This window comes from Carcharodon carcharias, chromosome 22, assembly GCF_017639515.1.
Source record: "Carcharodon carcharias isolate sCarCar2 chromosome 22, sCarCar2.pri, whole genome shotgun sequence".
Lineage (NCBI taxonomy): Eukaryota > Metazoa > Chordata > Chondrichthyes > Lamniformes > Lamnidae > Carcharodon > Carcharodon carcharias.
Window position 1 is genome coordinate 6188501 of NC_054488.1, and position 13483 is coordinate 6201983.

General features: G+C 43.7%; 1 long non-coding RNA gene across 1 annotated transcript in view; it reads right to left on the reverse strand.

Annotated features, from left to right (window-relative positions):
- Positions 1-9275: 9275 nt before the first annotated feature.
- Positions 9276-13483, reverse strand: part of LOC121293625 — a 95061-nt gene continuing 90853 nt past the window's right edge. The window contains exon 5 of the long non-coding RNA XR_005946574.1: positions 9276-9716. This is a non-coding gene — a long non-coding RNA (uncharacterized LOC121293625). The remainder of the gene's footprint in view (positions 9717-13483) is intronic.

Sequence of the window (13483 nt, forward strand, 5' to 3'; positions counted from 1 at the left end):
ATGATTATAGTAACAATGAGTATGCAACTCATCATGTAAAATTTCAGCTTTGTTGATATTAGGTTAGTCATACAGTATATTGGAAAATTATGTATATGTGCCATCTTATATTTTAATATAATATATAAGCTGCTGTGTTTTAAAGTGGGGAGGGAGTGTTGTACACTGTAGAGCTTTCTCTACTGCCCTCTCTGTTGGGGGAGTATAAATAAAGTTAGTTCAACAATGGCTGCTTGCAGTGAGTTCAAATTGTGAGCCTTTTCTCAATGCAGAACACAACAACAATCACCTTCACACTAAATGGAATGTAATAATCATGTCATTTGTAGTTCTTGCCCTGTTCTGAGATTGCAGTTGTGGCTGCAGCAGGTGGCAAATTTCAGTGGGGACCTCCTTACTGAAGCACTGATCTCTCACACACTGTTCCTTGCAGAGGTTCAGGTAGGAGAATTGCTCCCTTAACCCCTGGGGCAGATATGGTTTACTGCTGAGAGCCCTTTCCCCCTCCTCCTCTTGCCTCTTCCAGCAGCTTGTCCTGCCCTCCACAACCTCTGTTGTATTCCAAGAAGAACGTCCCCTATTGCATCCAGGTCTGGGAGTGAGTTTTGAAGTCAACAAAATCTCCTTCGCCACCTGCCAAACCACTGCCTGTAAACCTTTGAAATATGAAACAACTACAGAAATCACCAAACGTTTGTAGAATGATGGCAACAGCCAGAAAAAAATCAACCAGCAACTAACCCAGCAAGCAGTTGATAATCCCTTCAAATAATATTGTGGGGGGATTCTTTCTGACGCTGAATGTGTGTTTAGCTGTGCAAGATTAAGAGAGAATATTGAGCTCCAAATTAGCACAGCTGGCTTCAAATCAACATTGCATACCGATTGGCATCATGATCAGCTTGCTCTTTATACTTCCACCCTCACCAATATAGCACCAAGTGTGCATGTGCATGAATGCCACTTTGGAGCTATAAGGGCCCTCATCACGCTCAAAAAACAGATGCTAAGAAGCACAATTTCTCAGCTGAAATGTTTTATTTTGACAAGGGGAATGTCAAAATTGCAATGCTTTAAATGACCCTTCAGAGGCAGTATTTATTGTAGGCCCTTGCCTGGTACTATTATGTCCTTTTGGATGATTGGCATTTATTACGCCAGGTTAGTGAAATTTGTATGTTGGTGAACTTCATGAACATATGATAATAAATAAAATGCTAAATATTGTTAACAGCAGAATCATTTTGGAGTCACAATACCTGGACCAACTTCAAGTTGATTGAATTTTAATTATACATTCTGTATATATCATATCATTAACTGTTTATACTTTCTGTCCTCTGCATGTGCATTAAAATGTATTTTAAAATACTGATTTAACAATTCTGACAGCGTATCGCAGACCATACATCAAGTGTATTTTATAACTATTATAGCTAACTATTAGAATACATACATTATAACTATTATAGCTAACTAATGGAATGAAAGATACAGAATACTGAAACAATGGGCAGGATATTGAGTTCGGCAAGTGGGGGGGCAGGGCCTGCTCACCGACGCGTAAAGTGGTGCAGGATGACATCGGGCAGAACTCCTGACATCATCCTGTGTCATTTCAATTTTCAGATCAGTGGGGGCGCAGCCAAATCCGCTGTGCATCCACTGACCTGTCAATGGCCAATTGAGGCCATTTAAAAAGTAATTAAACTCGTTAAAGGACCTGCCCGTCCAGCCTGAAAGTCGGGAGCCCTGGCGGGCTTCAGAAAAAGCATCAAACCTCATCCACGGGCTGGATGAGGTTTCATGTTGGTTTTTAAAAACTTAATAAAAGTTTAATTAAAAGTGATGGACATGTCCCAACTCATGTGACAGTGTCACATGAGGGGACATGTCAGGGAAATTTTACTTTTCTATATTTAACATTTTTGAATTTGGCACCGATCTCCCTGAGGCAGCACTTAACCTCAGGGAGGTGAGTGTGCTCTTTCATGCACATGCACGGTAGAGCGCACTCTCGGCTTAGGGAATCCCCTCCGCCTGCACAGGGAGCGCATAGCACTTCCTGGCAGATGGCATGCTGGGTGGGCCTTAATTGGCCCGCCCTCGTAAAATGGCAGCGCACCCCTGATTGGGGGCACCAATCGGAGGCGTGCCCGCACGCGCCCGCTCCTGAATTCCACCCCCACCCCCCCCCCCCCAGTGGGGGGGAAAATTCTGCCCAATGTTTCTGACACATGCAGGATATTTTTCCAGTGTAAGAGCAGATGCTGATATCTGACATTCATTATACAACAGAATATGTTATATTCTTTCACAATGCTTATTAACCGATGTTTGACTTTACATTATCCAATTTGTTCAAGAGTGTGGCATGGATTTTCATTTTCTTTTGATCTATTTTAAGCCTTACTGGTTTCTACTTTTCTATGCTGGAGTATTTACTGATTAGATGAATAGCAATAATATTTACCCATAACTTCATTTTTCAATCTTTTCACTGACACACACATGCGATAAACACATCCATGCATTTTCTTCTTGGTATCAATATGAATATAAGAGAGTTTGTTATGATCCCAGCTGAGGTTACCCCTGGATAAGCCTGATCCCAGGGTTGGAATCCGGCTTGATAGATCCTAACTTTTATTTGTTTGTTTATATACATTGAGAATGGCTACTGAACAGAGTCACAGGTGTCAGCTAATGAACTTTTAACAAAAGAATAAAACATTTATTATACAAGAAAATATGAACTATATTACAATACTCCTTCACCCACAGCTATACCTTTATAGATACATACAGATTTGTAAGGATAACACAAGTTACAAAAGCTAACCTATACTTTAATGTTCACAGTAAGTACACAGTCCATGTAAACCAGTACGCACCCTGTGGTCAGACACACCACACTTTGAAACCAAGTGATAGATGCCTCAACCACCACCCACCCCACCCTGCTGACCCCCACCCAGGTGCTTGTCATACTGTGAACCAACCAGTCTCACTGAACTCTGTCTTTCATATGAGGGTTTCCAATCTCCACTCGCAGGGAACTCGCTTTGAAATCTTCTCTCAAAGTGATGCTTTCCCATAGACACCTTCCGCAAGGGTTCATCTCCAGGGTTTTGAACTCTCCTTCTGATGTTCCTTTCCCCTGGGTCACATGTATTCAAGCTGTCTTCCATGCACTCTCACTTATTGACTCAGCTGTCAACAATACCATGGCTTCACATGTCCACAGCAAAGAGTTACAGAGCTTCAGTTGTGTCTTTGGACCTTCTTGCCTCTTGCAAGCTGTTCTTGCTTTAAACCTGCTTTCTAAATCTGGCTTTTTAAATCTGAAGTTTGGAGCCTTTCCCTCTGCCCCTCATTCTTAACTTCACCCATTTGGACCTTTTCCAGGTTCCTGTCCTTCCTTTGACTAGAAGGTCTGCTTGGGAATTTTTCCTGTTCCATTCCCGGGATTCTTGGGGATTTTCTCCTTTAGCTATCTGCCCCTTTTGCTCCAGTCTCTCTCTGGCAGCTACTTTCAACCAGCTTTAGCTGGGAACCGGCTATCTATCCCTTCTAGGCTGCTTCTGCCTGGTAGCTGTCTTCAAAACTGAACTCAAAACTGCTTTTCTAGTTCTTTCTGTGTGTGTCTGTGGGAGCCTCTCTGGACCCCTGTTGTTAGGCAACAGCACTGTTTTTTTTCTACTCTTATTTGTTTAACTTAGCTGCAACAGTCATAAAACTCTCATTAGAAATGCAAGCACCTTTTAAAGTGAAGCTAAAACTCAATTTGGCCTTCCTTAACACACAGATACAAAAAAACAAATCAAACTTAATCATTAAAGCTAAAATTAATTCCTAACACCCACAAATACCAATATAACTTAGTTAAGCTGTTTCTATTTCTTAACAAGTTGAAATGTGATCTATATGTGAACTCGTGCTCAGTCAGAAGTTGTCACTGGGCTTCCCTGCTCTATTTCTAACTTTGCTGATGACGAACAGAGTCCCTTGCTTCATAAAGTTCTTTTTTGCAGCATTTCTGCATTAAAATTTTCCAGTAACACTTTTACATATGCTTGTGATGGTCCGCCATTATTGTGCTGGATGCCTTAAAAAAATGACAGATTGCATAATGGATGTACTGAAATGGTCACGGACTAATTATCAGCGACACCGTATATTGTGAGACTGAAGTTTGAGGTGTTTATAACCAACGTCTGAGCCCAAGATTAAATAGCACCATTGAAGTGACATTCTGATATTGATTATGATTTATTACGCAGACTATTTTAAGCAAGTGGTTTTATTGCCAACTATCAGTGTTAGGGTTGGTGTGGTCCAAGTGCTTGATGATATTCGCACAACAGGATGCAGCAGGTTTATCAAAAGATAATATGCGTTTGATCTCTTGGAGATCATAATGTATTCCAGGGTGCTCAAGGGAAAGGGGGAGGGCTTGTGTGATGCTCTGGTTGATATTGGCTCACTGAAAACTGGAGCAGGTGATTGGCAGAAAGCACAAGGCGCAATGATTGAATAGGAGACTATTGTGAGCTATAGACCAGTGAGCTTAACCTCTGCAGTGAAGATGGCCACAAACAGCCATTTAAAACAATTAGCGGTACAGGACTCCAAAATACCTTTCAAAGCAACAGTCAGGTTTGAACAAACACATTGGCCAGAATCTTCCATTCGGCGTGAGGGGGCAGGTACGCGCGTCACTATGATCTCCTGTTCAGCGGGTGCGTGCAGAGTCAGCTGTGTGCCCGCCGAACTGTCAAAGGCCTGTTAAGGAACCAATTAACCCAACTGAGAAAGCTGCCTGTCCAACCTTAAGGTTGGCGGGCAGGCAAAGAGCCCAGGCGGCCTTTGCATTTATCAGGGAACCTCATCCACGGGCAGGATGAGGTTTCATGAAGGTTTCACTAATTAAATAATTTTAATGAAAATTCATCAACATGTCCCAGCTCATGTGGGCAATAAATGCTGGCCTAGCCAGTGATGCCCATACCCCATTAAGGAATAAATAAATCCGAGCAGAAACGCTAGACCAATAGATTTAAAAATTCTGGGTGCAAAATGCTTGTGATTTGTAGAAAGAGAAACAGATGAGGAGGAAAATGAATTTGTTAATTCAATTTTAGTCGAACAAGGATTTACATTTTGAGGACTTTCTTCGTCTACTTTTAAACCCACAGCATAAACTTAAATCTTTGCAAATTCATTGAGAAATGTTGGCATCAAAAATGCAGATCTCTGTGATTCATTATTTTAGACAGCTAGCAAGAGAAAAATGACAGGTGAGTGGCAGTAAAAGGAAAAGGAAGAGAAAGCAAAGGAGAAAGCCTTCGCAATCGTTGCTATCCACCGCTATTCCGCTGTTGTTAAACAGTTATGACCTATTACCTCAAACACTTTTGGTTCCCAGAACTATTCCTGCCCTCCCTTTTCCTGTCAAACTTATGTAATTTTGCAGGGACATTTTTAAAATTTCCAAAATACTTTTCAGACCACGCTTTTACATTCTGAGGACTGCTTGCTTCCAATGCGAAATCTCTAGACAATATTTAGTGACGGCAAAGCCCTAACAGTATCCCTGTAACTAAAAGTTGCCATTCTCTCTGGCCGCACCGCACTGATCCTCCCATCTGTCTCCCAATGCATGCATTAGTGAAAAAATCCATTTTTATTACCTCATGTTACCACATCACTGTGCTTTGGCATTCATCAAATCAAGAATAACGGCTCCCTATGTTTGCAGGCAGAAACACTTAATTGGCAGTGTTACTTTGGCGGATTTCTACCATTTGGGTAGATTTTTATTCTTCTCTTCAATTTCTGGTGGGCTCATTCCTCACAGGGAGACCTGAGATTTTTATCTTTGTGAAATGTGGAGGAGAAAATGATGGAAAAAATAGGTTTACGAAGGCTTTGGTCCATTTCAGACACTTATTTGGAGTAAATGAGGTTGGTTATGTTGTATTCATCTGGTGACGTCTCGTTGAGACAGTAATTGCTGAAATGGGAAATCTGAGCTAAAATGAACTGTTCCATGTACAATATTGAATGAGCTAAGTATGAATTTGAAAGAGATCTTGAGGGTCCATTGGCTCACATAAACATACAAAATCGATGGGCGGGAAAACGCCAGCTGGCCCATCAAGCCAGCCCCACACCCCAGTTCACCCCCATTTCTCCTGCACCCACCCCCACCCCCCCCACCCCACAAAGCTGAACCCTAGGCCTGATTTCTTTGAACAAATGGATGGATTTTGAGTGATTTAAAATTTGGCCCATATAAGCAGAAATTGTTGGGCATAAGTCCGTGGAAATGATTGTTATAGCATGATGTAAAGTCTTCTATAGATTGTAACTTGATTATTCTGTCTGGTTCTGGTCACTGTGACACAATGGTGACATTCGAGTATGGGAGACATTTTGGAAAAGTACTATTAAAAGCAGCTATTATTAGATACTGAGTTATGAGAAAAGATAGGAGATGCTTCAGGTTCTTGGCCCTGAAATGAAAGGTAGTAGATAATTCAGAGTATAACTTCAAAGTTAATGGCAGTAGAAAATGAAAACATATGTTCAAACTGGTGAAAGACAAATTTTGGATTCAGGTCAGGAAGATCTTGATAAAAAGAGTAATCAAAAATGGAAAGGACCTCTGTGTAAAGTAGTGGACTTGAAAATACTGGAATCATTTTAGAACCAGAATCACAGAATTGTTACAGCACAGAAGGGGCCCATTCAGCCCATCATGTCTGCTCCAGCTCTCTGAATGACCAATTCACCTAGTGCCATTTCCCAGCCTTCTCCCCATGACCCTGCACATTCTCCCTTTTCAGAGAACAGTCTAATTCCATTTTAAAAGCTTCGATTGAACCTGCCTCCAGAGCATCCCAGACCTTAACCACTCGCTGTGTGAAAAAGTTTTTCTCATGTCGCTTTTGCTATTTTGTTACCAATTACTTTAAATAGTGAAAGAGCTAAGGATGAATTTAAAAGAGATCCTGAAGGTCCATTGGCTCATACAGCACTATGGGAGTAGCTTCACCACACAAGCTGCAACGGTTCAAGAAGCTGGCTCAGCATGACCAGTACCATCTTTTGCTATAAAGCCTGGCCTTGCCAGTGATGTCTGGATTCCATGAATTAATAAAAAAAACAAATACTTAGCTAATATATTCTCTTGGAAGGCGATATTTATATTTGTTCTTGGTAGCTCAAGAAACATAGCCCGATATTTCAGTTGCTGAAAACTATATTTATTCCCTCTTCCCAAAAATGTTTTCCCAATTTTTCTTATGTATCTAAGGATGAATACAATTCAGGACTTTGCCGGTGAATATAAATCTTTGTACAAAATTATTTTTGCCAAAAATTATAGTGATGAGCATTTAGGTGAGGCACACAATCTTTCACTCTTTCACTGTACATGAATGTTTCCCTATATCACTTTCTAAAGTTTAATTCAAGTAGCATTAAAATATTTAATTTATAATCTTTCATTTAAAATATATCGTGTGTACAGTTAATGTTACCCCATCTGACTTTAATTAAACTTTTATATCTTTTTTCTGCTCCTAAGCATGTACTAAGCAATGACACTATTGGAAGGTCATCTTTTCATATTTAATCTTTCAATTAAATCCGCATGGAAGTTACCAATAACACTTTAGCAAATAGCCCAACATCTTAGACGGATCAACTGCAGAACCACGGTTTAAATGAATAGCGATTTCACATTCACAATTAAAGTGCAACGACAAAGATTAAATGACAAAAATTACATCAGAAGTTGAAGCGCAATGACAAATGTTATTACATCAGAAGTTATTACATCATAACTCCTCTATCATCCGCAGTTCTGGGAACAATTGAGTACCAACGGCTCTTAAAAAGAATCACAGGCTCATATTCACAAAGAGCAGTGCTGAGGTACAAATATTTTTTATTTGAGAAACTTATCCTACCAAAACCTCCATCAAACATCATGATTAATTCTGCAGTGTGATATTCCACCCTGTGACCGTAATGTCTTGTTTAGTCTGCACTTCAGTCTCCATGTTTGGCTGAGCATTGGTTTTCCCTAAAATCTACATCAGGGCTTCCCCAAACATCCCCAGTGGGAGTTGCGCGACTGGACCTTGGGGCCATGAGTTCGGAGGCAGCGATTGTGGTTGTGGAGCTGAGAGAGAGTTCGGCAGCTGCGAGGTAGCTTTTTTAATGTTGGGGGGGCGTGGCCCAATGGCTGACCTCTGAGGCACAAAAGAAAGTTTGTGAAAAGTTAAGTGTCGTTGCATATCTGACTAAACCCTCATTCTGCCTCCGTTCTCGGCCTGTATGGCCAGTTATACAGCTCTTCTTAAATGTAAATCTTCCTGACATTGTAAGAAGTCCGGGAGATTGTAATCTAAAATGCCAAAGACTGTTCTATCTCTTATCTTTTAGTGTTCCAGGCCCACAGTTTTCAGCTGGCTAGCACAATTGGTTGAGGCTGAATTTTGCGCTGATCGGGCATGAAATCGAGCATCACAACATCACCCTGCGCTGGTGAGATATTTCAGTCAGAAGAGCACACGCTGACAATTAAGATGGCAGTTAATCCCATTGATGGTGCAATTATCTGTCACTTTACGTAGCTCGTCCAACCTTATGGCTGGCTGACGGGTGATTCGGCCAGGTGGCCTTTGCGTTTTTTAATCAAACCTCATCCATGGGCAGGATGAGATCTGTGTGTTGAAATAAAGTATAAATAAATTTCTGTGGACAGCATTTTCATTTGCTAAATTTTCATGTGACTGATTAGATGTATGGACACTTCTTTCACCTTTTGAAACCTTTATTTTTGCTTTTTCAGATCCTCAGCCCCCTGAGGCAGCTCTCTGCCTTTAGGGAGCTTTCTGTCAGCGCTGGCCCTCGCCCACATTGACATCATCGCCCACCCTCCTCCTGCCCCCTCACCCCGGTAGCGCTGAGCTTTTTAGCACGCACTTCAGGCTGGCCGGCCGTTAATTGGTCAGCCAGCATGCAATCGTGGTCGGGGACTGATCGTAGTCGGTGGTCCATTTCCTGACTGCTCCCAGACCGCCCACTGAGCTGAAAATTCAAGTCTTGATGAATGAGTCAATCCCTTCACCATTTTTGACTGCGCCAATTAAATTTTGCCCCCTTAAGCAATATTTGTACAAAGAATGAAGTATGAGTCAAAGGCTCCAATGATATCCTCATAGGAGGATGTCTCTTTGTTCACCACCTGTCTGGCCAGCACGTCATCTGTTATGCTCCCAATAGTATATAACAAAGTGCGGACCTGATCTTTGTTCTTTTGACTCGCATGACCTGAGGCATTGTAGAATAGGATAAAATGTCTTTGCCAATTTTGGCATTGGTCAGCCTGTCTGGGGCCCCCTATAGTTTGAAAGGATAATGGTAGGGCAATGTAATAGCCATTTCTCCCCCTGGTTTGAGGTTATCTTTTCCTACACTGCGGGTCTTGCTGGTCACTGGGCTGCCGTTTTTTTTAGTCACCTCCAGTATGATTGTTGGGTTGGCCTCAAAGTCTTTCACCTGCTGCTCTGTGCTGTTGGGCTTCACTTGAGGCTTTTCCCACCATTTTCTACTGTTCCTCTATGGGTGTTGTCACTGCTGCCACCATCTGTTATCATTGTCTTTTCCCAGGGTTATTGGCTTCTTATTCTAGAAGAGATCTAAAAGAGATCAAAAACATTTATTTACATGCTTACATTCACGACTCCTCAGATACTGAAGCAGTCCATGTCCAAATGCAGCAAGAGCTGGACAATATCCAGGCTTGGGGTGGCAAGTGGCAAGTAACATTTGCACCACACAAGCATCAGAAAATGACCATCTCCAACAAGAGAGAATCTAACCATCGCCCCTTGACGTTCAACACCATTACCATCACTGATTCCCCAACCATCAACAACCTGGGGGTTATCATTGATCAGAAACTGAACTGGACTAGTCAGATAAATACTGTGGCTGCAAGAGCAGGTCAGAGGTTAGGAATCCTGCAATGAATAACTCACCTCCTGACTCCATACTTGCCTGGATGAGTGCAGCTCCAACAACACTCAAGTAGCTTGATACTGCCCAGGACAAAGCAGCCCGCTTGATTGGCACCACATCCACAAACATTCACTCTCTACACCACCGATGTACAGTAGCAGTGTGTATACCATCTACAAGATGCACTGCAGGAATTTACCAACGCTCCTTAGACAGCACCGTCCAAACTGACAATCGCTACTATTTAGAAGGACAAGGGCAGCAGATAGATGAGAACACACCATCTGGAAGTTCCCCTTCAAGTCACTCACCATCCTGACTTGGAAATATATCGCCGTTCCTTCACTGTCGCTGGGTCAAAATCCTGGAACTCCCTCCCTAACAGCACTGTGGGTGTACCTACACCACATGGACTGCAGCGGTTCAAGAAGGCAGCTCACCACCACCTTCTCAAGGGCAATTACGGATGGGCAATAAATACTGGCCCAGCCAGCGACGCCCACATCCCGTGAATGAATACAAAAAAACTGCGCCAAGGCAGCCTCCCCAACCCCAACACCAACCCCAGCCCAAACTTCAGACCCCCCCAAGACACTGACTCGGGGGATGCAGGAACATCCAGACCCAGTGTCACAGTGGCATGTGATTGCCAGCCAATTGACACCTTCATGCTCAGTGCTGGGCCCAGCGTTGTCTCTGTGCAGGGTCCCGGGTTCAGCAACATTCGGGCGCGCGACCTCAAGCCGTTTTTCACCCCTGAAACGATGCCCATGCCAAAACGCCAGAGGGTGGAGCATCCTGGGGAGAAGGGGTGAGGTAGCGGGAACCTCTCACGTGGAAGTCTCCCCAGCCCCTTACCCCTGCTGGAACAGGCGCCACTCCTTGGATGGGGAGGGATTCATGACTCCTGGAGACAAGATTGTTTCCTCTCCAGATGAAGAGGAGGTGGCGTCTCTGCCTTTAAAATCCTCGTACCGCCCTGTGGGGGGGGGGATTCTCGTGTCTCATCGCCATCCCCTGAGCAGGGCCCCTCGGGGGTCAGTGAGGGAGTTGCCCTTGAGGTGGCTCCCCACCCTGACCCACCTTGTAGCCCCGAGATGTCAGCGGGCCCCCGGGGAACTGCGGTGATCCCTAGCTGCTGGGTCACTGGGCCGCAGTGGTGAGGAGGGTTTCCCCTCTCCCTCTCAGCCATGGCATCTGTCCTGATTCCCTGCACTGCTCTCTGCACAAATTCCTGCGTTGAGGGAGTTTTTCTGCATTGTGGATCAGAAGCCGGGGACTTTTCATTGTACCCAGGTAAATGGGTAGCTTTCACTCTGATCAGCATCAGGCACAGGGTTTCTGGCTCCGATTGGAAGTTTTGGGTTAATGATTGGATTAAAAATTTCCAGTTTGTATCGTTAACTACGTTCCATTTATCTCTAACCATAGGATATTTTTGACACCTCGCAACCACCAAGTCTACACTGTTTTTGAAATGCTGCATATTGGCATAAAGACATCGGGTAGAATCGCCCTAGATTTGCACTAAGTGCGATAGCAGGTGGGAAAAAGGATGTTTTATCCGGCGGCCGCAATGGCGGCTTTTTGTGCCTTATTGTCCCAATCTCACCTCAGTAATTACGCAGCCACAGGAAACAGACCATCTTGCTGGAGGGCGGCCCCTGAATCACCCGCCACACTGTTACCTGTTTCCTCATGTCGGGGGCCATATCTAAACTGCAGTCGTGCACACAGATCTCAAGCTTGCAGCCCAGGACTGCTCCAGTGGAGACATGGCCTTGAAATCCAGGAAGAGCTCAGTGACCCATCACTGGAATGCCTTTTGGAGGCCGGACATGATGTCCCCTACCCCGCTCTGGCTACAGGAGGGGCAGCAATCTCACCAATCTGGCTGGGGAGGCGGTGGCAGTGGTGGTCAGTGCCAATGCTGCACAGAAGAGATTGGCCATTCAGTGCAGAAAGAGGGTAAATGATCTCATCCATGCAGCCAGGGTAAGGCAATCATCTCATCGCTCTAAACTCACACACTCACAGCCCATCACACATTCATTGGCAACTCACTCATTGCCAGCTCAAGGGACATCATCACTCAATCTTTTGCACACACCTTCACATCTCCATCTGGCCTCACCTCCTCTGGAGACTGCCTCCTCAGCCCTCACAATCTTGAGGTCACTTGTACAGATCAACATGTGCTCCCACGCACACCCTGGATTACCCCCTTTCCCCAGTACAGTTCTCACTCTACAGCCTCTTCTCTTGCCTGGGGTCACTTCTCCCCCTTCCCCAAGCAAGCCCTAGCCCTGCAGCTATTGAAAAGCACCCCCGTCTTATAGCTGGTCTGGTAGGTAGAGACCTGCCCGTGAGCCCCCCTAACAGTGATGTGGTGCTGCCTGCGAAGCCTGGTGCTGATGACCGTGAGTACTGCCTGAAGCAAGGTCGGCAAACAAACCTCAAAGTTCCGAGCCAAGTGCAGCTCGCCAGGTGCACGTCACTTATGTACTGTTGTGCTCGGATGATCCAGCGTAAGGGGATGATTCCAGTGAGCTTGGCTAATGCAGATGTATTACAATGAAGTTCCCTACACTTGACAGCAGGAAACATGGCCCACCATTTACGGGCAGAGTGGACGATTGCAAACTGGTTTCACAACGTTGTGAAACTGATTTTTGGCCTTCTCGCCATATTGTCTGCCCAGGCTGCCAAACAAGCCTGACGCCAGCGGGCACGGAAAATTCTGCCCATTATCTGATGAAACCAGTGCATGTGAAAATAAATCAAAATCTAAATAGATCACTGGAAGAGGATAAACAATATATGATCTTCACTGAACATTTAATTCAGCATCAAAAAAGTAAAATGTAACTGTGTGGCATTTCTTCCTAGAGGTCTTTCCAATACCGAAATATGAATGTAAATCAGTACCTGAAATCATAAAGTGGTACTTAATTTCATTACTAATAAGGGGAAGACAGATTTCACTAAAGCTTGTTGTGTGGTAGCTAAATTCCTTAGCAATCCCAACTTTGATTCAGTTAGTAGATTGATTAATAACGACTGCTTTATATTTTTATTTTTTCTTTATGTTAGTTGTTTTTTATTTTCCTACGCTGCTCAGTCTGTGTTCACCCTATCATGGGAAGGAAGAAGAGGCAGTTCAGTTTGTGGCCATCTCCTTGGATACCAGTCCTTCAGCCTGCCAGGAGTGGATAGCGAGGGATACCTCCCTGGTTTGTTTCTGTCCCTTGACAACCTAGCTGAACTTCGGAAACTAACACTCCAGGAACAGACCAAGTGAGAGTATCAGATGCAATTCAAACAGAGTCTCCAATAGTTTAGTGACTACCAAACTGTTATTAAATTAACTTCATGTTGTACAGTAATAGAATAGTGGAACAATTCAAATAAATTTGTAAAAGTAAAGATACAAATTATTTATCGA